Source organism: Gavialis gangeticus, unplaced genomic scaffold (genome assembly GCF_001723915.1).
Source record: "Gavialis gangeticus isolate Ggan-Ray unplaced genomic scaffold, GavGan_comp1, whole genome shotgun sequence".
NCBI lineage: Eukaryota > Metazoa > Chordata > Crocodylia > Gavialidae > Gavialis > Gavialis gangeticus.
In genome coordinates this window covers 10,959,955-10,987,050 of record NW_017728980.1, presented here as the reverse complement: position 1 = coordinate 10,987,050, position 27,096 = coordinate 10,959,955, and the positions used below count along the sequence as shown (strand labels likewise).

The 27,096-nt window shown below is 43.4% G+C and overlaps 1 long non-coding RNA gene across 1 annotated transcript; it reads left to right on the top strand.

Moving 5' to 3' along the window:
• Positions 1-7,366: 7,366 nt before the first annotated feature.
• On the top strand, positions 7,367-26,136 carry LOC109292494. Its single transcript, XR_002096131.1, has 2 exons — positions 7,367-8,491; positions 25,634-26,136. It is a non-coding gene; the product is annotated as an uncharacterized LOC109292494 (long non-coding RNA).
• Positions 26,137-27,096: the final 960 nt, after the last annotated feature.

Genomic DNA, 27,096 nt, shown 5'->3' with positions numbered 1-27,096 from the left:
TATAAACAACTTGGGGCCTGAATCATGTCATGTGTGTGCATGCAGGACCTAGCACAAGGAGACCCTGCTCTCTTATTAGAGCCTCTAGGTGTGTACACACATACTGACTTTCTGACAGTTAACATGACTTAACTTTCTGGAGTTGACTTAACTGTCAGAACATACACATGTACGTGGAGCAGAGTCAACTTCAATGCGGCGCAAAATAATGCACCTCTGAGGTGTGTTATCTTGAGTCACATTAGTTAAGTTGACTTAGCTCACAAGGGCCAAGTACAGACATTATACCTAAACTGGTCTAAGTGATGGGAAATTGATCTAAACCCATAACCATACAAAAGTTTGGTGCACATAGATCAGGCTAAAAATGCAGAACCCAGTCTAAAATAGACCTGGTTTACACTCGAGTCGAATTGATTTAGGTTATACCAGTGAATTGAACTTCTGTACTAGATCAAGATGACTACCATCACGTCAAGGAGCTGTACGTGTGTTAAGTCACCTTATTTTAAGTCAACTTATTACTTGTGTATGCCTCCCTAGTTTCCACATCAATATACAAGACAATCATAAATTTCTGTATCATACTTAATTCTGTATCTTCAGCCATGCCAGAGCCCTCTTCTATCCCTGCACACAAATAACAAAGGAAGTGGGCACACAGTGGGCTTCAGACACGCTATCAGTCAGTATAAGCAACAACGGTTAGTGCTGTTAATTGAACCCATTCCTAACCTCCACTCACACAGGCCAATCCTTGATGAGCATCTTCTGAGCTCATAATGTAGCATGTCTGCAAACCCCATTAGGACTGCTATTCCCATTGGGTTTTGGCACTTCCAATGCTAAATTCAACCGATCACTGGGAACGCTCTTGAAGCCGAATGCACACACAGTGCTTGTACAAATAGTGACGTGGGATTTCTGCAGTGCTGTTTGCCATTGTAGAGATGTGGGGATGAAGGCCAAACAATACACGGTGGATATGCATGCCAACTCATAGTCAGCCCTAACTGTGCTAGAAGAGGTTTCTTAAAGCTTAACTCTTCTAAAAGATAGGAGGACACTGGCTACCTAGCCCAATATGCTGATGCCAAATCCTTGACCCATGCATGGGTTTTACATTGTTATTGAGAAGGATTGATGGTCTGCAGAGTTTAAACCATTCTTTTCCTAGCTGCAGACAGGCACATTTGAGATGGATTTTCCAACGTAGGAGAGGTTACCCTCTACCCTCATCTTCCCTTCAGATAAGAAAGAACTGAAAGGATCAAAGGAAATAATGTCCTTGTAACCCAGCCTTCATGTGATGCTGCCTTGATTTCCAAAAAAGTCCCCAGCTGGAGACACTAAGTGTTAAGATTATTTTTATTACTTTGCACCAATATCCACGGCATGTACGGCCTAGGACTAAGACTGCTTATAGCAATGGTGCTCAAGCGACAGATTAGGTCAACAAAGATGACAGAATTTCTAAGCTATCACAATAGGTTTAAAGAGGTAATTATTCAGTATTGTTACTAGTATCTGCATTGCAAGAACCATCAAAATATGCCAAGCACTTTCCAAATACCGAGTAGGACAGAATTCCTGTTCTCTTGCAACCAAAACAAATGGCTGACCCAAATCCCCGATGACCCAAGGGAAGAAGGACCGATCCCTTAAATGTAGTGATACATGTGATGTGTAATAGTGTTTACCTTTGAATCTAACTTTAACCCAGCTTCTGTGATCCTTCTGTCCCAGGCGCAGTCCAGTCAATCTAACTGAGGGAAACAGAAAAAATACTCATCAGTTATTGCTTTTCACTTCTAAACAGCTGCAAAAAATATATTTTTAAAAATCACTCGGGTAGAAAAGAGCCTGAACTAAAATTCTGGATGCGAACAACCCAACAGGTTCCTGGGTCTCCAATTTGCACCAGGGATCTCTTACTTTGAACCAAATTAACTTATTTCAGAAGTACACCCTGGTATCTGGCATGCGCTGAATCAAATCCTTGGCTGCTGATTCTCTGCTCCATCTCTCCTTTTATACTTTTATATTCCAGTTTTTTCAGGAGCTGCGGTACCATTAAATCTCTTCGCATCCCACCTTAGATTTCTTGTTTCACAACATGGGCTTTCCAGAGCAACACCATGGACAAAGCAATAGACACGCATGCTATTTCAGTGTTCCCACGGCATGTCCTTTCTCCCCCCCGATTTGCCAACAGAGTTACAACTTCTAGACAAAGCGTGGGATTTATTGTGGCATCTGGGACTGCTGGCCCTAGACTTGGCTCTCCAGCGGTTGAGGGTGGGAGGGTGCTGACCTGTGACTGGTCTCCCTTGTCTTCAGAGCCTCTATTTCTATGGAGCTCAAATTTTGGCTGAGAGGGAGTAATTAAAGTTAGACAATCCTGCAGAGATGCCTCATCAGCTCTGGCGAAGAGACGCCTATTACTATGGTGATACCATATAAAAGGGTTGGGCCCCAAATGTTATTCTGGCAGAGGCGCGCACACACGGCCAGAATCCGAAATCCAGGGGACTCGGTAACGTCAGTGGAGTTACTCCTGCTTCCCTTGGTGTAATGGATGTCAGGATCTGAAGGGCTGTCTTTCAAGGGCACTCCATCCCGCCGTGCAGATGGTTTGTATTCTAATTTGGAGGGCATGCAGGCGGGGCTGAATGACTTTTTAAACCTTTGATTACTGACCGCTGTATTCATTTCAGGAAACACAGAAGCACAAAACCTCAGCATGGAATGACTCTTGTGATTTCTTTCTCTCTTTCTTTCTTTCCCCCTCTCCCCCTGGACGATTTTATCATGTTGGCATTCGGCCAAGACGCCTGTCCTTGTTAACTTGTGCTGGCTGTGAAACACCTGCAGCCCATTGTAAGCAGGAGGGTAAAATCCACCATTTTTAGGTACAGTAATTACCACTTATCCTTTGGTTTAGCATATTAAAAGGACAGTCTCCAAAAAATGTTGACAGAAATCCCATTTATCATCACGCGCATGCCCAACTGGAACCAACTGGAAAGACTGGGGTAAATCCTCAGCTGGCAGAAACTGATACAGCTCCACTGGCTTCAGTGGATATATGCCAATTTACACCATCTGCAGACCTGGTACACTCCATGTGACAAGGTATAGCTGCACTTGAATGCCTTTTTCACTTCTCTTTTTTTAAAATGTCTTTCTTGATGAATTAACTAAAGCAATATTCATTCAGGGTAGGTTGGGACTGACTATTGCAAGGTCCCTGGGTTTTCCTCCCAGATATCTGGGTCTGACCGCTGCTGGAGACAGGAGACTGGGCTAGATAAGGCTCTGGTCTGATACAGCATGGAAATTATGTTCCTAGTCTCATGATGCTGCTGCTGCACTATCTTGAATTTCCAGCCTGAGAGAGTAAAACATTTGCTACTTATTCAACGATGGGACACAGCTTTTGCAACAGCTTTTCCAGCTTCTTCTACCTCCCCCAGCCAATAAGTCTCCAACCCAACCTAATGAAATCTCCTCAAAAGCTCCCCAGATTGTACTCTCCCTGGGTTTAATCCTCCCCAAGAATGCCAGCCTGTGCTTACATCCCACATAAGCCTTCAAAACAAGGTGCAAGTGAAGCACTGGCCTCCTGCCGCCAACCTTCTGCACAGGGATGGATTTTACCCACTAAAAGTCAGATTCTGTTTCATGTAGTAGGCATCTAAGTGGTACTTAGACATCAAAGCCACTAAGTGCAATCTTATTCCATTCTGTTCAAGCCCCTTGAAACCATTAACATGTCTATCTTTATAACATGCCTTCATCTTAGCCTTAACACTAAGTCACAAAAAACAAGGAGGAGACCCCACCTATCTTCTGCATTAATAGCTTTTCAGGGACTTGAGCAAGATGAAATACAGTCACACTTAAGAGATGCCTACGAGGGGGAATAGGATCTGGCTGTAGGAATTTTACCTCTGCTTTCTAGGGAAGCAGGTTCTACCTGTAGAGATGAGAGGTGAAGTCAGTCCCTGTGGTGCGTTCAAATCCTCATCCTCTCCACCAAGTCACCAATAGAGAGAGGGGTCTTTTATTCTGTTTTCGTTTAATCAAACCTACTCCTCTAGCTGCAAGACAGACATGACATTTACCCCAGCAGCCAATGTTATCTCTGCATAAAGTAGAATGTAGCAATTTAAAAAAAAAAAAAGACTGTCACCACCAGTGATGATGCCAAAATATTCCCTCTGCTGTCCTGAAGCATGGAAATGAAAGTCTGCTGCTGAACACAGGTCTGACTATTTGCATTTTTAATCATTCAAGAGTTTAATTAGTATCATGGCCTTAATCAGAAGCTGCAAATACAGCTGAAGTCATCAGAGCTTAATTAGTCTGAAAAAAGTTTTGTGCAATCTGAAAATGTCTCCACTGACATGAAGGTAAGAAGCCTCTAGGGTTCCTTGAAGAGAAGAGGAGACAAGGACTTTGATTCAGTGGAGATATACTGCAGGAGTGTTATTTTCTGATTCTAAGAAGGAATAACTTACGGGTTTTGATTTTTGTTAAGGAGGACCTGTAAGCAAAGAAGACGGAGGCCTTATAGTTAAAAAATTTACAGTGATAACCTGAGGTTAATTTACCCCACCTAAGGGTTATGAGGCTTAATGTTTGTCGTGTGCTTTGAGCTCCACAGATGAAGTTCTGAAAAGCCAAATTTACACAAAACTTGTTTGAGGTTCTGAAATGTTTGTACAGCTTGTCACCCTCAAGCACTGTCACCTGTCTGTCATTAAATTTGTCCTAGATCTGCTCTAAAATTGATAGCAGGGGCCCCTGGGAACCTTTCCTCATTGCTTCATTCTCCCTGGGCTAGTGCACCTTGAGATGCTCTTTGGCAGAGCAGAAAAACTCAGAACAAGATTAAGTCAAAGCCAATAGATGCTCCATGACATTTCCCTACCAATTATTCCTTGTCCCCTTACGATGCACTCCAACGACGCACAGAATGGAGGGAAGTGGTTAATGAGTACAAGCTCTGCCTTTCCATAATGTGTGTGCATTTAGCACTAAAGGAGATATATAACACAGTCTGCCAAGGGTGTCAGGCAGGTTGTACCACATACACGATCTGCATGTAAAACTCCCAGCAAAGTTGCCTGCAAAGTGGGATTTGTGTGCCAGAGCTAACAAAATCATCCTCCAGTAGCTGTAATGATTACTGGGTTTAATAGATATAGGTATACAAGGGATGAGCAGAACTAAGCACCAGTGAATTTTATAGCGGAGATATAGGCAACCTCTGTAAGCCTTCTGTCTCTTTCTAATTCAATAACTTAACTAGTTACACAACTGATGGACCACTTCCCAATTTCCAGCTCCTTCCGTCTCCTGTTTGGGAGCTTCTGTAAATTATAGTTGTTATCACTACAGTATCCATACCATACAGTGGATATAGGAGCTGCCTCTAGTACTGGCTGAAGTAGTTCTCCTTCAGTTCAAGTGGCAACGGGCTGATTTTGTTGAGTGAATGAGTGATGTACTTCTGGACAGAGTGGTTTCACTTTCATAATAGAGCTCCATTTCCAGCAACAAGGACAACTTCCTAGAAAGACTCAGGAGGAGCTAAAATAATGTCGGTTCTCATCCTCTTAAATGTGTGTCACCTTCCTTAAGTAAATACTTAGGGGACATTCCCACCCACAGTTCCATGTAATAGCAGGGAAAGCTAGGGACAAATCCAGAAAACTGATGGGCTGCATGAATCCAGGGAGACCTGGAAGAAGTCCAGGCAGGAGGAGGCAACAGCGGGGTGCTCTCATGCTTCCTGAGGAATCAAGACAATCAACTAGTTATCTCAGGTGCCTGTATATGAATGCACAGAGCCGGGGAAACGAGCAGGAAGAATTGGAAGTCCTTGCAGAGTCACCAGACTACGACATGATTGGAATAGCAGAGAACGATGAGATAGCTTGCATGACTGGAGCACCATCACGGATGGGTACAAACTGTTCAGGCAGGACAGGCGGGGGGGGAGAAGAGGAGTTGCACTTTATGTAAAAGAGCAATATGATTTCGCAGAGCCCTGGTATGAAGCTGGAGATAGGCCTGTTGAGAGTCTGGGTTATAGGCAGAGGGGAAAGCAACACGGGTGATGTCGTGCTGGGAGTCTGCTATAGACCACTGGACCCGGAGGAAGTGGTGGATGAGGCTTTCTTTAAATAGCTAGCACGTGTTTCCAGATCAGTAGCCCTGGTTCTCATGGGGGACCCTCAATCACCATTACATCTGCTGGGAGGGCAATACAGCAGTGCGCAAGCAGTCCAGGAAGATTTTGGAGAGTGCTGGAGCGGCCAACTAGGGGCCGTGCTCTTCTTGACCTGCTGCTCACAAACAGGGATGCATTGGTGGGGAAGGTGGTAATGGATGGCAACCTGGGCAGCAGCGACCACAAATTGATTGAGTTCAGGATCTTGAGTTCAGGATCCTGAGGAAAGGAAGGATGAAGAGCAGCAGAGTAAGGACACTGGACTTCAGAAAAGCAGACTTTGAGTCACTAAGGGAACTGATGGGCAGGATCCCCTGGAGAGCCAGACTGAGGGGGAGAGGAGTCCAGGAGAGCTGGCTGCACTTGAAAGAAGCCTGGGAGTGCAGGAACAAACCACCCCGATGCGCAGGAAGACTAGCAAGTACAGCAGAAGACCAGCTCGGCTTTGCAGGGAATCTTCAGAAAACTAAATCACAACAAGGAAAAAGTGGAAACTTGGACAAGTAACTAGGGAGGAATATAAGAGCATTGCTTGGGCATGCAGGGATGAAGCCAGGAAGGCCGAAGCGCAATTGGAGTTGCAGCTAGCAAAGGATGTGAACAGGAACAAGAAGGGCTTCTACAAGTATATTGGTAGCAAGAGGAGGATCAGGGAAAGTGCGGGTCCCTTACTGAATGGGGGATGCAGAAAAGGCGGAAGTGAGCAATGCCCTTTCTTTGCCACAGTCTTCACAGGCAAGGTCAGCTCCCAGACTACTGCACTGGGCAGCAAAGGAAGAGGGGATTTAATAGCAGCCTTCAACTACCTGCAGGGGGGCTGCAAAGAGGATGGAGCTGGGCTGTTCTCAGTGATGGCAGATGACAGAACAAGGAGCAACGGTCTCAAGTTGAAGCAAAGGAAGTTCAGGTTAGATATTAGAAAAAATGTATTTACTATGAGGATAGCAAAGCACTGTAACAGGCTCCCCACAGAGGTGGTGGAGTCTCCATCCATGAAGGTTTTCAAAACCCGGCTAGACAAAGCCTTGGCTGGGATGATCTAGTTGGGGCTGGTCCTGCTTTGAGCAGGGGGCTGGACTAGATGTGACCTCCCGAGGTCCCATCCAGACCTTGTTTTCTATGATTCGATGATTCTCTCACTCCTGTTCTGCTTTGGGTGCCATACATGAGGCACTTTAGTTGACTCCTGGAAAATACATGGTCGACTTCCCAGAGGTTTAAGTGAACTGTAACTGGATTACCATTAACGCCCTCTTCCAATACTTGATTGGACTGCTAAGCAGTTGAGGCTTGGATTTTTAAAAAAGCCTATGACAATTAGGTGCCAAAAATGGCATAGAGATTCAATAGGATTTGAGCATTTAATTTCCTGAAGTTTTCTTGTAATTTCCAGAATGGGAAGCAGCAGAGTTTAGCCACTCGCTCATCAGAGGATATTAAATTATTTGGCTGTTACATTATTCCTGACTGACACAGGAATTTTTCTCCTGCTCTGTGTGCCCAGCTCCTATTAAACTGGCTTCGTGTTCTCAGCTAGTCCCTCAGTGCTACCATAATAAATGTAATAAATGTAATAAATTATAATATTTGAAGACAGAGGGTCACATTTACCATTACGTAACTCCATTGATTTTAGAAAAGTTATACCAGGCATGAATCTGGCTCTATTATTTTGGTATCAAAAGGATCCAAACGATCACTTTTTGGGGTATAATAAACAGAAGAGATATAATTCTCTTTTCACTCTCACTGGTGTAAAACAGGAACGGCTTTCAACAGAATTTGGTAACAGATTCAAAGCAGGCCCAATACATTTCCACCAGTACTTTATTTGGAGAGAGAGAAGCCAGGAAAAAAAAAATCCCCATGCCTTGAAGTGTTAAATTGTTAAATAGCATCTCAGCAAAGCAAAGTATTCTCTCTTTTGGAGGCAGGGGGAGAAGCAGGGAAGGAAACAGGCTTGCATTTTCATTTCAAAATGCTATTTATCTCCCTCTGCAGCTCCTGGACCTTGGCGCAACCTCCCATCTCTCTGTCCCCTCAGGAATTTTGCAGATAAATTAGTGAATCCTACAGGAAGGTGATAGCTATCAGCACTATTGCAAAATTTCATTTAGTGGGGAGCGAGGAATCCAATCAGTTATGTACATCAGACCGGGAACTCCCGACCGGACCAAACCCACCGTCTCTTCTGTCCTTGGCCGTGCAGAATGGCTAGGGTAGAAAACTGTGGGTTAATCTGCTCATAAGGTAAGTTTTTTTTCCTCCCAAACCTCAGGCAGCAACTGAGTGCCTTTTTTCTGAAGCCTGAGTGTGGGCATCCATCATTTTATATATATATATATATAGATATAGATATACATACACACACACACACACACACATATACATACAGATAGATAGATAGATAGACAGATAGATCTATCTATCTATAGTGTTATACCATGCCATTAAAAATCCTAGTCCTTGAATCCTGCTAAACCCTTGCCTCAATGTCATCTCACAGCAGTGAGTCCCACAGGTGAGGTACGTGTGGCATGCAAAGGTATTTTCCTCTCTCATATATGGCATCACCTAAAACCTGCTCTGTTGTCTTTGTACCTGCTAAGTTTCCGCGCATCGTCTCTCTTTTGGGGGTGAGAAGAAGGGGTGGCTTGTTGGTGAGCAGAGGACAGATGACAAATGAGCTAACACACAGTACTGGAATGCAAGCGCGTCTCAGCTATTTTTAATTAAGAAGTGATGACAGCTGACTAAATTCCCTGACTCTGCAGTTAAAGGCTCCCTGACCTAGACATTATTGGACACACTCCTCAGACCAATATATATTGGTCCCGATGGTGCTTCTATTATTGTACCCGTCGTCTCGACAGATGCAACACTAACAAAATCTATGTCCATTATCAGCATGCAAATAGTGAGATAAAAGTGTGAATGCTTATGAGCTGGGGAAGGCACCAGGTGAGGAGAGGACAATGAAGGTCATTTTCAGAGAACAGCAAAGTTTGATTTCCTGCAAATGCTCAGACGGGTTTTGGTTTTAATTGCTTGTTGTATTTTCCCTTGACTAAACGGGGAAAAAAAAAACCCTGTACCTTGGTATACTCTCAGGATACTGCTTCCATTTCCTGCAAGAAACTGAGGTGTCATTGTGCTATACAGAGCTGTAGCACAAACTGCCCTCCTCCCCAAACAGTTTCCAATCTAACTAAAAAAGACAAACTACAGGTTGGTGATAAAACAGGTGTGGGGAGCTGGAATAAATTACCTAAAGCCACACAGCAAGGTCCTGGTGGCACTGGGCTTAGATCGGCTTTCTCCTGATTCCCTATTCACCGACTGATCAACTAGACTGTGCTGCGTCCCCATGCTCTGTACCTTCACTATAAGGACCGTAAGATCTCACCCATGCTGCCCGAAAGGGGTGACTTCCACGTTATTCAGCAGACGTTGCTCTGCAGGGAATGCCTCTATCGTCAGAGGACCTCAATGCACTTTGCAAGCTCTGCGGCTGGGACTTTTAGGCATCAGCTGTGTTGCGGGGCGATCTGGATTTTGTATGCTGCAGAGCAGACCCAGGAGGACTTCCAGGGAAAGCAAGGCCAGAGAGGTTAAATCATCTGCCCAAGTTTACTCAGAGAGTTGCTGGAAGAAGCTGAGCAAACAACCGTGACTGCCAACTCTGAGCACTGCACCAGCCTGCTTCCTTTGAGATTTAACAGATACCAGAGAAAATGGAGTCCTACTGTGGGTCCCTGTTTTGTATTGTTTTCTCTTTTGCAAATGGATCAAAACCCACCTTCATTTTCAGTCCCCACTGCAGACACAAAGGAATTCGAAATTAAGGTAACTAGAAGAATAACTAGTTGGCCAGGAAAAAGAGGAAAAAAAAGGAAAAGAAACTCATCCGTCCTCTGTTAAGGATCACGGAGTGAACAGGTAAAGATGGCGAGTCCGTGAGCCAAACCAGTCACGTTCAAATTGGGTTTCAGCGAAACAAAAGCATTAAGAAACATAATCAGGAACTTTCCAGTGTGGCTGCACTGTGGGCATGGAGGGGAGGGGGAAAGAGTTGTTTTCTGCTGTTGCTAAGACAGATCCCCAACCCTTGTTTTCTTCTAACCCAATCGGCTGGCTGTGTCTCCCTATTGGCTCGCCAGCTGCATCGAATGATCATGACAGGTTTTCTTTCTCCTCGCCCTATTGGCTTCTTCCTATGGCCTATTATCAGGGGAAAGCAAATCAGACACCTAATCAATAGTTTGCGAGAAAGCACAGGGCTGCTAGATGCTACATTTGCATTCAATCTCCTACCGTTTATGTCTCTGCATTCAGATAAGCATCGTGTTATCCTACAAGATGGAGCACTAGCTGCTGCTGTTTGGCCATGTTGGCCAGGCTTGCAGAGGTGAGCGTAGATGGCAAACAGTTAGCACAAGGGCACGATGGTCAGCTGCAAGGAAAAAAAGGCAGCCTTACCCCAATCCCCGCATGACCCCTAAAACTAGAAGGAGCCCTCCGCTCCCATGCAAATCAACAGGCAGCACCTTGGCCAGGCCCTGTGTCTGGACACTCACAGCCCTGTTGCTCCTCCACTTGATTTATTGTCACAAAATGACTCAGACGTGGTCAGGAAATAAGGAGTACGTGGTGGGCGGTCATTTTCTGCCATTAGCTGTTCTCTTCACCGGCTTCATTAGGAATTGCTTGCTTCCACTTCACCCAATCCTCATGAGGCTCTTTTGGGGTGGGCAGGTAGCTTGTGCATGCTCCATAATGCAATCGAAAAATCACCAGCGCTCTGCTGAGATACAGCAAAGAGGCTGTGCAGGAGCCTAGCTCCCTTGGCTAATCCTCCTGATCTCGCCATATGCTCGTTGGGAGCGACCCACCTCATTTATCAAAAGACTCTTACAAGGCAGAAGGACGTGCTGGGGATGGAGTGACAAGCTGATGCTCTTGAAGATGATGCTGAGATATGAAATGAAGTCTCAGGACCCCAGCAGCAACGAGCAGACAGCACAAGAGATAGTTGGCAGCTGATCACATAGCAGAGAGGCCTACATCTGGATAGGCAAGGGAAGTGACCTCCTCTCTTATTCCTGCAAGGAGGCCGTCCAGCTTAAGAAGCAAGGCAGATTGGTATATCTACTTGGTGAAGCTTGGTGCTTACCTTCTAGCTTGTACGGAAACTTGATCGGGAGGAAATATAACCAAGTCTGGGTGTACAAGAGCACAAAGGAAGAAAACTAAAAAACTGAGAAAATGTCCAGAGCAGATCAGGAATTTTTCAACCAAGCTTTTCTTTTTTCTTTGTATTTGTTGGCAAAGGCCTACTCATAAAAACCAAAGCTTTTTGGAGCGGTGCATCTATTTTAATCAAGCTTTCACTGAGATGGTTTCTGGTAAAATCAGAGCTAGCAAGCTGCAAATAACCAATAAGCTGGTGATTAAGGTGCTCACCTCTGGGTGATACGGGCTCCAGACCCAGCTCTGCCTGATGGATAAGGCACTTTAATCTGTCTCTCTTAAATCCCAGGTGAATGCTTGGATCGCTAGCCTGTTAGCTGTGGTTGGGTGTCTTTCTTTTGCTTTTCAAGAACTGTTTTGAAAGTTCCCGGTTTGGTCTCAATGCAAAACAGGAAAACATTTTGAGATTTCATAAGTGCTCACAGGCTCAGAAAACCATTTCCCATCCAGCTACGAGCAGTTCCTATTCTCTCTTTTATCTTCCGTACTGCCTGGCTTCTAATTTCTCCCAACAAAGCACTGGGCCTGGTATAGATCATCTCAAAGAAAGAAAATCAATGGACCAAGAAAATTCGCTTCTTTTTAGGCCTCTGAAACATGTACCTGGTATGCTCCCTTGATGCCTGTCCAGAGAGGCAAAGCATCATATTTAGAAACAGCCAAGCTGATGAAAATCAACACAGTATCAAGAATATCTTAGCAGATTTCAGTTGCTGGAATGATGATGACCAAGGAGCTGGCAAGTTATTGACTGTGCTGCTATGCCCAGCACAGTGACATGTTAACTCTTGTTTTCCTACCACTCCTATTGCTGCACAAGGAGGATGGTTTGGCTCCTTACCTGGAACATATGTTTCTGCTGAGCTCCCCAGGTGAGGCTTGAATGTATCTGTGCAAGCAAGGGAGACAGAATGGTTCTGAACCTGCACTTGCTTGCGTCCAGCTCTCAGCAGCAGAAGTCTATGCGAACGGAAACACCCCTACATGAGATTTGCTTTCCCTGCACTCCTTTGCAGATCATGGCTCAGATGGAAAAGCACATAAATACTGTGCGCTGGGGTGAGAAGACCTGGCCTGGTGCATGAAATGGCAGAACATGCAGAGAAGGAAACCAGACATCTTTTCCACTCAAATGGGAATTTCCAAGAGAAGTGTGATTTCTGCCGCAACCTGTTTGCTTGAAGCCATTAGATGTCTCTATGGACTTGTATGGTATTCCAGGCAGAGTGTGGTCCCTGATAAATATAAGGAGACAAAGCTGGAGCACATGCTGTGTGGTAAGCAGTGCCTGTAACTGTGTTTTCTATCATTTCACATAGTTGCTTCCAGTGAAAGCCTTGTTAGAAATCACTCTGGGTCAGGGAATGAATTACCCCAGGCAATGCAATGAGACAAGAGTAAAAACTGAGAACTGAACCTGGGTCCTAACTCAAGAGTCTCCAGCTCTAACCCTCTGAACAATACTGTCTCCCCTGGTACCATTAAAGAAGCTGCAATTCTCTCTGCGAGAGTGTGGGTGGTATCTTGGCCAGCTTTCAACATGGGTAATTACATAATTGAGTACAATATCCTTGACTTCCCATTCTATATTATTGCACAATCTGAACCATTAATGAGCTGCTGTCTCTCACCTTGGAGCTAGCTGTATTTTAGAAATGAGCCAAACAAAATTAGGCGCACACATGCTGTCTGTGCACTGGGCACTTTACACAACCTGTTATTACAATCGGAAATAACTTTGAAGCATGAGCACAAGAATAGGAACCTGAGCTCCATGATGCTTATCCAAAAGCTACGCCACTGATTCACTGTGTGGTCTTGAGCAAGTCACACTTACTTTTCTCTGCCTCTGTTTTCCCATCTGTAAAATGTGGTTAATGGAGTTGCCTCTATTGCAAAGCAGCTGTAAAAACTGATTGCTTTAAATTTCACTGTGCTTGGAGCACATAAGGGGCCATTTGGATGAAACGCAAAGGCAAGAGTCTTGCCTTAACCTCTTCCTCAGTGGCCACACCTGTTACCTGCCGTGGTATGTAGCTGTTTGGGTTTAACCCCCTTTCCAAACACGCATCTTTGGGCAGGTGTTGTGGGGTCAATATTCCCACAACACCTGGCTACCTAGCAATTACATTTTCATAATTAAAGTGCAGGCACATCTAGATAAACCAGGACGTGATGGCTAGATGCATTTGGTACCGCTGCCAGCCCTCTGATGAATGCTGACGCCTAAAGCAAACAAACAGGAAAAAGTAAACTCCCAAGTTTCTAGACCCGTTTGTTCAGAATGACAGATTGACAAACAGGGGCATTTTTTTTACAAACAGCTTTTTATAACTCGCAACCCAAAATAAGCCCTGACCTAGCTGTGGTGCCATGTTAAACAGTAATTACTCTATATAAGGCTCACCAAATGGGAATATTTGTGGGCCAGTGGGATGAAATTATTTTAGGACTTGCACAAACTTTCTCTGGGAGTGGCGAGACTTGCTGTGGGCACTGTGGTGTACCTAGGAAACAAGCAAACACAGTTTTTCCCCCCCCCCCCTCCTTCTTCCAGGGCATCGTTAAATTCACTAACTGACATGAAATGCCTTCACCAACTTTTTGCTCAGAGGAGAGGCGGGAAATGAAGAAAGGTTTGCTCTACCCCACTATCAAACAGCCCTCACTGTGGCACTGTGCATGTTTTGAGGTCCTGTCCCGATCTGGCTCCTACCCACTAAACCACACCCAAATATATAAGGCCATGTCGGTAAGCAAAAATGCATAGCAAGACCCTTGTAATCCAGCTTCGCCTCCACTTTTTGCACAACACTCGCCGGCTGCTTTGCTACATCAGAACAGTTTGATATCTCCATGGCTCTGCACCAGCTCCGCTGAAAGCACCATGTAACAAGCACCTCCATTTTAAGAGCCTTACACCTTCCATGCAGTGGGAACTGCTGCTCTCAGTGGCCTCATCGTTTGTATGTATGCCAGTCCAAATCCCTGGTGCGTTCAGGTAAACTCCAAGCATAGTGCTGGTCAAAATGCATCAGGGTAAAAGGCATCACTGCAAATTGCAGATTAACTATTTACTGTGTTGACGCTGGGAGTATTCACTGCACCAAAGGCTGCGTGGGCTAGATCCCTTGTCCAGATATGGTCTTAGCAATGGGACTATCTCAGGCAGTTTCTTTGGTATTTCGAAGGCTGCATCATCCCTGTTCCTCCAGAGAGGCCATTTAAAAGATGTTCCCCCGCTTGCCCCTTCCCATTAAAATGAAGTCCCTCCTTCCCAACTGAAAAGTTTTAAACTCAAGTGACTTTTCTTTCTCCTTTTCTTTCTGGCTGAACCAAAGTGGTCCCTGAGAGCCTGTTGCTGCTGCATGCCCACCTGAAACAGCACTCACGCTCCCTCCAAAGCCGTTCCTTTGGCAATCATGATTACCAGACGCTGCGGCTGAGGGCTGGCATAGAGTTTGAACTTTCCACACAAGATATAAGGCTATATATTGAGGTATCTATGCACAAACACAGCATAATCTTTTCAAAAATGCCAAAATGACTTAAGAATTGAAGTCCTGTTTTCAAAAGTGACCTAGGCCCGTAGGGCCAGCTTTTGAAAGATATTTGGGTACCAAAGATACTGCTGAACACCTGTCTGGATTACCAGAAGCATGTGGGCATTGAAGTAACTAGTGGGATTTTCAGAAGTGTCTAAGGGCCTATCTGTATTTTTTGGCATAAAAATACCTTTCAAAACCTGGCTTGCTGAAGCCTTAAGTGCCCAAGGCTGTTTTGAAAAGGGCCTAACCTGAGGCTCTTGCCATCTCTGATGTTAGCCATGATCCAAAGGCCAAATTCAGGTACAGCACAGAAAGAACCGCCTGGGAAAGGGGCAAAATTGCTTTCACTCCAGCCCTGTCTCATCTCTTTGGGCACACACAGCCAACCCTCCTTGGACATGGAGTTCATCTGGGGTTAGCAGGGGTGTGAAAGCCCTTTGTATGAAGATGTTGACACAGCACCACAGGAATGGCAGTCAGCTCAAGACCAGAGGAAAATTCATGGTAGGCCATATAGGTGCAAATGGCATTTTTGCAGGTTCCAAAATATCCCAAGTCCTTATGTCATGGTATAAAGGAGCAAAAATGAAAGTGGTTTACAGTGCAATACCATTTAAAATTAAAATAGAATCAGAGGGGATTAAAGCAAATAGCCAGACTGCTGTAACCTGTGTTTATGGCCCAAATAGAGTCCCAATTCCTGTTATTTTCAGGGGTTTGTTCCTAGGCTGTAATATTTTCTCTGAGATGAAACTTGACCCTAACTACACATGACTCATCTAACTACAGTCACTGGACATATGTTACAAGCTTCTGCAGATGCTGGGTCATTGGCAGGATGTCCTGCAGTCTCTGAGCCCAGCACAGCGGGTTGCATCTGAGTTATAGCTGGAGGGGCATGAAAGAGTTACAAAATGTACTTGACACTGAATTTCATGCACTTTAAGAATGCAAAAATAGGCCAATTTCTGCAAAAAAAGAGAAACGCTATTTTTTTTCTGACTTTGTTCAGAAATAAGCCCCTTTTCCAGTTAAAATGGACCCATTCCAAGAGAAACTTCACATTACAGATCTAAACTGTGAAAGTCAAAAGAGCTTTGAGATCTACAAAACTAGGTTAAGTATTATTAACGGGTCAAATTAATCCTTGGTGGCACTCCATTGCCTTCCGTGATGTAAAATGAATTAATTGTTCACAGGGCTTGTTTTTAATTCTAGATGATTTTCTGCATTCCAGTGATGTAAAATCATTGGTTAAATGATGGCGGAGTCCCACTGTGTATCAAAGAGATTTTCAACAAAGCAGGAGTTTTATTTAATTTAGAAAAGTAGCCCCACCAAAAATCCTTCATGGTCTGTGTGCAGAGATCAAAATGAGACGCTGAGCATACCACTACTTATTCCAGGTTAAACATCCCCTCTGTTTGCAGGGACACAACTAAAAGAGTGGTACAGTGATATAGAGGTTTTGCTTACCCAGCCCTATGCACAAGGACACACTGCGGGGAAAGGGTACCTTCGTTTTGGGCACATTTGGCTTTATGACGTTCTTCAGCATACCGTTCTCTAGATACTGTCCATTTTGCTGCTTCTCATTTTCTTTAAGTGACCTATGGAAGTGCCAATGCTCTACAATCCTATCCTCAAAGGGACCCAGTGGTGCTTTTGAAGTTACTGTGTGAAATGCACAAATGAGATAAATTCTAGTTGTATCAAATCAAAGGAGGCTCAGAAAGTAATTAAGGGTCAGACTGAAAGGAATGAGAGAGAGAGGGGTTAACCACAGAGGAATAAGAAGCTGGTGAGACTGGTCGCGGGCAATGGAGCTGTGGAGCTCTCATTTGCTGGTCTGAATCGCACTCGTGTTTATGGGGATTAAACTTATTGACGGCTGTTCGGTGAACGGTACGAAGCCTGCACATCTCAGCTGTAGAAATGGCTCCTTCTAGGTCTACCAGCAGAGCAGGTGGGAAAGGACAGAGAAGCTTGCAAGAGCCGCAAACTTTGCTGTGCTTGTTCTGAGGACAGCGGGCTTCACAGGCATCCTCAGGTGCTAGGAGAAAGGGGAGTTCGGACTTGATGAAGTGGAATCAGATGGGCCCAGGAACTTTCATGGGCCATTAGGCTTGTAGGGAGGGCTAACCAAAGGAGTCAAAAAGGAAATACTGAATTCTCCTTGAACGACAGCCCTAAGGAAGGGAGAGCATGCCAATTCCTTATGTACTAGGGTGGCCAGATCTCGCAGCCTTGTGCACTCAAGATGTGCTTCCACTAGAGGTTCCCTTCAGTGGCTCACAGCAAGGCTGACTGACTTTACAACATCTCAGAGACCCTTTTTTGTGCTTGTTTGGCTCCATTCTGCTGAGAGGGCACCCAGGAGATGATTTAATGTGGATAGCCGATGAGGAACTTGCAATAATACTGCAACCCTGGCAGGCCGTGCTCACTCTGCCTTGCTTCCAAATGATGAACCTATCTGGCCTCAGTCATTAGTATATTATATTCCTATGTAGCGTTAACAATTTGCCTCTTTCCCATTAATTTCTCTACCAACAGCAATGCCTGAAGAGCCATCCTTCTAGGTCACTGTTACATGTTCATGGCTGTAGCTCATGCAAATGTGTTCAACAAGTCCTTGAAATCAATGAAGGTTGCAGGTTCTTGGCCCCTCCTAGCTGGTGCTCAGGACCCTCTGTGGTACTACCCTTGATTCTTGGAAATGCTTAAGTCCCTGGTTAACCTTATGCCTGTAAGTTGGCCTCTGGAATCAAGTAAACTATGCATATGCTGAACATTTGACATGTGCTTAAAGAGCCAATTGGATGTGTCTGGACCTAGGAGATACTAACATGAGGATAACCCAGCTGACTTCAATGAATGCAGTGGATCCACACATAGGCTTAAAATGTGCCACGTTTGTAATCACCTTGATGAATCAGGGGGCTTTCATTCTGAATGGCCTCAGTCTATGTCTTCTCTCACTTCGGCTAGCATAAGTCAGGACTAATTCTACCAAAGGCAGTGACATTACAGCCAGCATAAAACTGATGGCAATGAGAGGAAATTCAACTCTCTCTATTGTAAATAATGAACCCGTGGCTGATCTTTGACCATTAACAATCCATATCTCACCATTTCTCACCCTGTCCTCCATTATGGAAAAGTATGCCACAAAAAGATTTTTGTCATACTGTGTATTTACTGGAAAACAAATGTACTTACATTTGTGCCACTGGGGAGCTTTATACCACACCATCTTTTTCTTCTTTCTTTTCCTTTTGTTCCCTGCACTTGAAGTGTGATGTCTAGCTAAGTGGAGGAAAATGAATACAAATTAACCTCAAGCTTTAGGACAGGTTCGTTCATGAAGATATAATGAGAGCTGAAGTTCTCTTGGTAGCTACCTAAGAAGAGATCTTGTGTGGATGTCAAAGGGTGCAACTCCCGTGAAGTCAAAGACTGTTAATACCAGCTATGGAGCCTGGCCAGAAAACTAGCTCTGTAAAAGTTCTGCCACTTCCCCTTGTCCCCAACCAAAAATAATCCTCGTAACTTCTTAATGGGACATAATTCAAGTGTGTTGCAGCTGCCAAGTCTAGCATAACAAAAAACAATATATAGGCAACTTTCTTATAGCATCTGTATACATTCAAAACACTTGTGCAAACTTTAATTTAATTTATCTCTGCATTACCCCTCAGTGCAGCTCAGTGCTATTAGCTCTGATTTTATAAGTAAGTAAATTGAGACATAGGCTAGCAAGTGAGCAGAAGAACCAGGATTCAAACTCAGAAGCTTCATAGCTCACAACTCCTGATCAGGCTGGCTTTCTTTTAAATCAAAAAAAGCTTTTTTAATCTCTTTGAGGGACTGATACAATACTCACATCAAAGCGAAAGGAACTAAACGGGCCTTGGATCCGATCCCAAAACCATAATGCATATCATAAGAATTCGACATATATGTTATCGTTAATACGATGGCTCGGTTTTGGGGCCTGCTTTAATTGCATGCTTTTGTGAAATACCAATTCAGGCAAAGTGACATTCCCTCTTTTTACCTCTGGAAAATTTTCCTTTTGCCCTCACTTTCTCACTTTTATTTATCTTAGCACATTTAAAACATAGCGCCCAAAAGGCCCTGCAAATGTTAATGCTATTTGTTACACCCAAATGCATGTAAAGGTACAGCTCACTGAATAAAGTATAACCCGCAGTGAACACAAACACTTCCTTAGAAGGATAATTATCCCATGCCTTTTGGAAGATAAGGGCCGAAATGTCAAAAGAAATTTTCCTCAGGTCCCAAAACTCTACCCGTACTTTTCCACATACAAAATCCCCAGGGTGCCAATGCAAGCACCATCTGCGTGCTTCACTTCAAGAATCTGAAATTCATTACATGTAATACAATCCTTTGCTCCAGAGAAACCAAACCCAGAAGGGATCTGAGATGGATCAACACACTTCCTAAAGATCAGAACCATTCAGAACCTCAAGCTTGGCCTCAGACTCCGGTTTTGCACTTGGCTTTTGCACTTTGATTTTCTAGTGGTTAAGACACGGGTTTGCCTCAAGGAGATTTGTGGTTTGGATTGTGGTTAAGGAGACCTGGATTCAATTCCTGGCTCCGCAACTGATGTCCTGAGTGGCCATGGGCAAGTTACTTAGAGCCAGAATTTTAAAGGTATCTCAATGCCAAAAGATGCATATGGTGTCCTAGTAGGAGTTTCAGAAGTGCCTGGATGCCTTAATCCAACAGAAAGCAAGGCCTCTTACAGGAATAATGGGCCTGATTTTGATTCCTGGTTTAAAGGTATATGAATCAGTAGTAACCCAATTGAAGCTGATAAATTTACACTGCTAAAAGTGTAATTTCAAGCCAATCCGTTGGGTTTTTTTTTTTATGCTTATAACATTTTGACAGCAGCCTCACTGAAACTATAACTGATTTACAGTATGGACAGATCCAGTGAAGTTCCATTAGAAGTACCCAAAATTTGTGCATGCACATTTTTTTACATGAGGTCACTTGGATGGACCCACACAGCCAGCTGTTTGGTTCAGGATTTGTACAAAAAAATCCTAACTTGATCCTGGATACCCAGTCTTCTCTAACAATCTCAAAGCATGTTTCAAGTTTCAGATATCAACCAATTCCCACAATCCCACAGGAAGTAGGAAAATACTGTTATTCCCTCTTAACTACTACTAGGGAAACGTGAATCATGGAAAAGATAGTAGGTGACTTGCCCTGAATCATTTAATAATTAATGATGGAAATGTGAATAGAGCCCAGAAGTCCCAACTTTATGGGTAATAACCCCACTGCAATGTATCTGATGTTCTCTGTGAAGAAATAAAAGGAAATTAAGGCTTTCTTTCAGCTACTTTCTTCTACACCCACTCACTCATGCACTTGTGTGCGTACACGCACACTCCCCAGGGCTTTATCTAAAAATCTATTTTAATCTCATAGGGTCAGATGTATAGCAAATATAAATTGGCTCTGTTGACTTCAATGGAGCCAGACCAATTTATGTCAATTGAAGATCTCACCCGGAGAATGGAAACCCATGTGAAGCGATGGCACAATAGTTACCCGTTGTATTTACATTACCATATGCTTAGTTCTGGCACATCATTTTTACCCAAAGAGATGCAAATTCAGGATGGAGACACATTTGGATACCCTCAGCTGGGAATCATGTTCTCTCAACATGCATAGATGATGCACATACTGTCTCTACTCACGCTCATCCTTTCAGATGGCGTGATGCTTACATACAAACTGGTTAGTACTTGCCCTGGGCTATCAAGGCAAGGCAATGGTATGTTTAGATCAGTAAACTGCATAGCAATATAAATGTCATGTATTCTGCAAGAAGTCTTGGCAGTATTTATATCTTGGGCCTGATTGCACATACGTGCCAAAAAGAAACTTGAAGACTCTCAGAAGAAAGGATGGCATGGGATTCACCAGCTCTTCTTACTGCCAAAACATGCTGTATGGCAGCGGGTACCTTGTTAATCCCCGAAGACTATCTAGTGGGAGTCAGATTATATGTAACGTGAATACTACTATATAGCCTTTTTGTGCAGCCAGGCTCCAAAGCTGAAAATGAACCTCAAACAGTGAGTCTGGCACAGTTCAAGACATGAGTTGTACATTTGCCCAGAAAAGATGGCAACCAGCCCAAAACAGAATAGCTTTGGGTGGTCAGCAAAGGGCTGTGCGGTATCCTTTCCAATGGGACAGACTGAAGCAGTACCTAACAAACATTATGGTTAACGGGCTAAGGCCTCCAAGATAAAGCTGTGGCAAAGCAGTAACATTTGAAGTTACCTGCCCTTATCATCATCATCGGCTATCCCTCGATGCAAGGATGATGTCTGCAAGAGGGGAGTGGGATTACCATTTAATAAGAGTCTATGGAGCAGCAGAAACCATAATGGGATAATACAGTAAATCACATTGTTAAAACATCAAGTCCAGAAGATGCTCAGTTGCAAATATGTCACTAAATAGTATTCTGTATCAAAATTAAGGAATGTTCGCAAGGTCTCACATCTATTTTCCAATGTCTGTAGGTTGTTCGTATCTGAGAAGTCAATGCAGAGCCATTATTCCCAAGTTACTGCACCCTTCTCTTTTATCATCCATCAAATTTTCCAAAAGCCAGCGGTCTCTCAATCCATAATGTCGTAGTAGGTCCCAACGTCAAGATACAAGTAACTTTTCTTGACTTCGGTGGGAGTCTAATTCCACATCTGCGCTTTTACCCTTTCTCCATCATTCTGCCCAAAACATCTATTGGTGAACACGTGTGAGGTCCATTGGAAGCTTTTTCAGAGGAATATAATCTCTGCTGAGAATCTGGACAGAACCTCTAAGCCCTTCACCAGAAAGTCAGTATTAACAGTAACTGAAAGATGCATTATTGGCCTATTAATTAGGTGGTCTGTGGCCAAATTCTCTGTGATTTGGCGAATTCCCATCAAGCATGGAGAAACGTGCTTTTTCCCTCCTACATTTCTCCCACCAAACATCAGAGCTATCTAAATAACTTGCACTTCCAGGAGCAAATGCTCCATCTCTGCTATGCTCTTTACAGCACTTCTCTTTCCACACGTCAATTGAGAAGTGGCATTTTGGTGTGATTTCTTTTCCACAATTATTTCCCCTCATTGTTTCTATATCGCTTTTTAATTCCTCGATCAATCTGTTGATTAGACCCTTAAAATATAGAGTTAGTCTTAGTGTCAATCCTATTTCTATTAAAGGTTTCAGGAAAACTTTCACTAGCCCCAAAGACGCACAAGAACATAAGAACAGCCATCCTGGGTCAGACCAAATGTTCACTACCCTGTCTCCAACAAAGTTAAACAGTGCTTCTAATTTTTGTTACACTGGTGCAAATCATAATCTGAATTTACAAAATTAAAATTCATCCCTCACCTTCCTGAGGTTCCTCAAAAAGTCATTTGTGCCATTTATTATCCCTCAGCAATTCATATCTACAATAAATTATGCTAACAACCTCATCTCTGAAAACAGAAATATGCCTGAAATGCACTTGGTTGATTAGAATTATCCAAAAGCCCCTACATTTTGATTGCCTAACTAGATCTGGAGTTTGTATTGAAGTTTATGGCATGGAAATATTTAAAAATTATGAAATATGCTTGGGAAAAAAGACAACAACACTTAAATATATCCACCCAGATTTCAGTCTAAGTTACTGAAGCATCTGAATTCCAAGGGGCAATTATCTTTTGGCATGTATAGCTCCTAGGGTTGATTTTTCTGTTTAACCAAAAGATGGTATAATGCTTAATAAATGAGCCTTAATTAAAGTGCTAGGAGAAAAAGCCCGTCATAATTGAGTAATGAGATTAATGCATGCATGCTGTGCATTTGTTCAAAAAGCCTTGTCCTCTGACTGTACAAACCAAGAGTGGCCGTCTGTAAAATGCGGCACTCACACAAATCTTTAGAGGGGGGCTGATTCTTTTGTGATGACTTGCTAAAGCCCAGGTCCTGATGCTCACAGTAAGCAATATAAAGTCCTGTTGAAGTCAGTGGTGCATACTATGGGTGAGGCTCTTGGTATCTGGTTGCACTGTGTTCCTAGGGCATTCGAGGAGGGATGTTCCTAAGCCCAGCTTATGTATCCGCCCCTGTTCACACCAACCCATCAAATTGGGAAGTGTGGTGATGCAGCATTTAGGGGGTACGCCCTGGACATGAGTCAAGTACATCAGCTGATGGAGGGGATGCCCTCAGAAAGACTTCACTGCTGCATTTCCTGGTGGGCCGTGTGCGAGCTGGAGCAAGGGCGTGCACTGAGCTGGACACATGAAGCAGACATACCTCCACAGTCTCATTCAAACGCAGCATGATGTAAAAGGACACAGATTCCTCGCTGAGGTGGGGTTTTTTTGGTTTGATCAAAAACTATCCTGTTTATATGCATTGTATGTGGCCCTTTTTTACTGCTCACTACCGTGTCCTGGACTTGTGCGTGGAGAGAGCATTTTTTCTTGCTTTATTTTTCCTCCTCTCTGGTCATCTGTTCTGCACCAGAAGTCATTGATCCATCTGCTTTTCAATGCATCATATACAGCTGTGATCATTTAAATGGTCAATACTGTAGGCCGTGTTTGCAGGGCGTTATTTTTTTAACACAGTAAACCTCTGCAGCTCAGGTTGGAGAACAGCAATGGGGAACAGATTGAGGAGCCAGGACAAAGGCACCCGTTGGCTTCAACAGGCTTTGGATCAGGCCCTGGGAGAGCCTGAAGGAGGAATATGAAGAGGACTGACTATTGCCTTCCAATGAATATGCAAAGTTCATCTCTCACATACAATGGGAACAGTTTCATACTGATTTACATCACGGTCCATGGATAATCAGCCCACTATTCACTTCACCAGCCTTGAGGAAGTGCAATCAAGAAAGCATTACAGAAAAACCCTGCCCTGCAGGGCTAGAGTTGTTTTAATAATGTTTATGCTTTGCACATAATGTGTTTATGTCTGGAAGTTGCTTTTTGGGGTTTCCCACTGCTCCCCATGTCATTTCCAGGCTGAGTCCTCGACTGGTGTAAATTAACAAAGGTCCATTGATTTCAATGGGCTGCACTCGTCTTTACCAGAGCTCAAGGTCCTCCCTAAAACCACATCCAACTTCATTTAAAACGCAAATCAGGGCTCAACTTACTCCAGAATCACTGATCTGAAAACAAAGTGCACATTTCACAATTTAACAGGTTTGGACGGAAAATCAAAAGCCTTCTCCGGTCAACTGCTGGCCTCTTGTCACACTTTTCTTGAAAATAATCCAAGGCCAGGCCAAGGAAATAATAACATTAAAAGAAAATGACTGAAGGCTTCCCAACTTCTCAAGCATCTGGCATGCTTGCGGTTCTTATTGAGCCTTGCATAATGTGTCATCAATACTAATTCTTTTATATCCATCAATCTTAGTCACCCAGATCTATCACAGGAAATGTGCCCCAGACAGAGACCAATGTATAGAGCAACTGTAAAAAGTAGAGATGTACCAAAACCCATACCACAATGTATCGAAATACATACAAGCTCAGATCCCTTTACAAGTAGTAATCTGCTATGTCTAGTTTTGTTCCCTGTGATTTGGCATTGGATTTACCCCTCCGTTGTACAAATCCTGTCCTAAATATCCAAGTTTTCTAATGTTTTAAAGGCTGGCCCAACACCTTGCCCTGATTCTACTTGAGTGATGGGCAGTTTGATACCATGCAGGAATTCTGATTTAAACCCCAGAGTGATGGACCTGGTTGGAAAAATTTCCTGGTTGGAAAAATTGGATGGACCAGGTTGTGCCTGGTTAGAAAAAAATCCTTCTTTAAAAAAAGGTTTCATGGGTGCCAAAATGTTCAGACCAGCTCTAGTGCAAACCCATGAGAACTGGAATCTCTTTCCAAACACACTTGAACTAGTACCACTAGTTTAGCCCAACTCCTGTTGTAAACCTCAAAAGACAACTTGCTGGCAGACAATGGACTAGTAGAAAAGATCAAGTGCTAGACTGAGAATCAGGACTTCTCATTGCTATTCTCTGTGGGTGACTGTCTCACTGCATGGTCTTCCACAAGCTAGTTACACTAACATTTTTTACAATTGGGTGTCTCAGTTTTCTAGTGCCCAGTCTGAGAGGAATCTGGTCTGACTTTCAGAGAATCAAAGCACCCACAGATCCCATTAACTTCAGCTGAATCTAAGCACTTCTGAGCATCAGATCTAAGATGGAGAACCTAAAATTGAGAGCTGCTTTTGATGTGTTTGGACTTGCCCCCTCTCAATCTTAATCTCTTTATCTGTAAAAGCAAAATTGATATTTGCTGATCTTTACAAAGCACACTGAGATCCCTGGATGAAACGTACTATAGAAAGACTTAGTGTCATTTACAGCTAGCTATAAACCAGGCAAAGAAAATCATGACAATTTTCACTAAGACATTAGTCCTTTTGAGGGTCAAAATTGCAATTCTGAAGGAAAGTCATTGAAGTTGCAGTGCTGACATTTCTTTCCTTTTTATAATTTTAACAGGGATCAAGAGTACCATCCCACCTCCTCCCTCCTCCGGAAGAGCACAGACCCTATCACTTGAGCTATGATCAGTATGGAGTCTACTCTACGTAGCTGAGCAGTTTTGATCTTGTCCAGCAGAAGGCAATAGCACACTTGGACACAGCTTCATTCAAGGGGACAATGTTATCTTTTCTGATGCCACAATGATTTTCACCATCTTGTGATACAAAGGGAAGAAAACCTTGAAGAGAATATGGCTTTGCTCATTGACAGGGGTCTTCCTTGACACCAGTACGAAAACCACAGCAGCAAAAGTTAAACTTTGGCTCTGTGTGTGTGTGTGTGTGTGTGTGTGTGTGTGTGTGTGTGTTTGGCAGCAGGTACATGCATATAATCAAGGATGGGAAAACAAGTGAGCATCTATTTATGAGACCAGATAGCTTCACAGGGCCTAAACCTCCACTCAGTTGTATCCACTAACCTTCCTCCAGAAAACAATAAATATGCATATTAGTCATGTTCTCACCTTCCCACTCTCCCTTTGGTGCACAGATTTGGGGAAGAAGCACTGATAGAAACCATATTTCCTATTCGGCTATTTATTCCTCCTAGTTAAAGCAACCGTGGTTTGGTACACATTGGGCACGTCTATACGAGATGCTAAATGCCCATTGGACTAATTCTACTGCACATTAGCACAGCTGGCAAAACCTGTGCTAATATGCTAATATATAAGCACAGGTTTTGCCAGTGGACATTAGATGTCTTGTATTGTATTGCTAATGTATTAGCACAGGTTTTGCCAGTGGACAGTAGATTAGTCCAGTGGACATTAAGTGCCACACAAAAAGCATTTATCTGTGCTAATGCGCAGTAGCACTGATTACGGAGCATTTAGTACCTGTTATTACAAGTACTAAACTTAATGCACCATAATTATGGCACTTTAATAAACATGTAGATGCACCCACTAAAAACAAAATTAAACTAAACTAAAACCCCTTGAGTTCTTGTTCACTACAGATTAACTGTCAGTGCATTAAGTAAATCAGTGAAAATGAAAATCCAAAAATAAGTAACCATCCCGCTGTTGCTATGATGACCAGAAATTTTTACCTGAACAAAGATTTTGTGTTTCACAGATGCAGGGGCAATTTCCTGTTCTTTTTTTTTTTTTTTTTAAATTCTGGTGCATCTTACACACACACTATTCCCACCCCACCTATAATAAAAGAGATTATTTTTGGTTGAGGACTAGTAAAGACAGAGCATTAGACATGGGAGTTACTTCCCACTCCCGATGGGCTGGGCTGTGCACAAATACAAAATATTATACTGTGGTTTATGAAGTCTCTTCCACACACTAAGGAAATACTGCAATAGTAGTTCCAACTATAGTTTCAGGCCATACGTACCTGCTGGAAGAAGAAAGTACAACAGAATTACTCAGCTTACGGGAACTGGGGGGGGGGGGGGGGGGG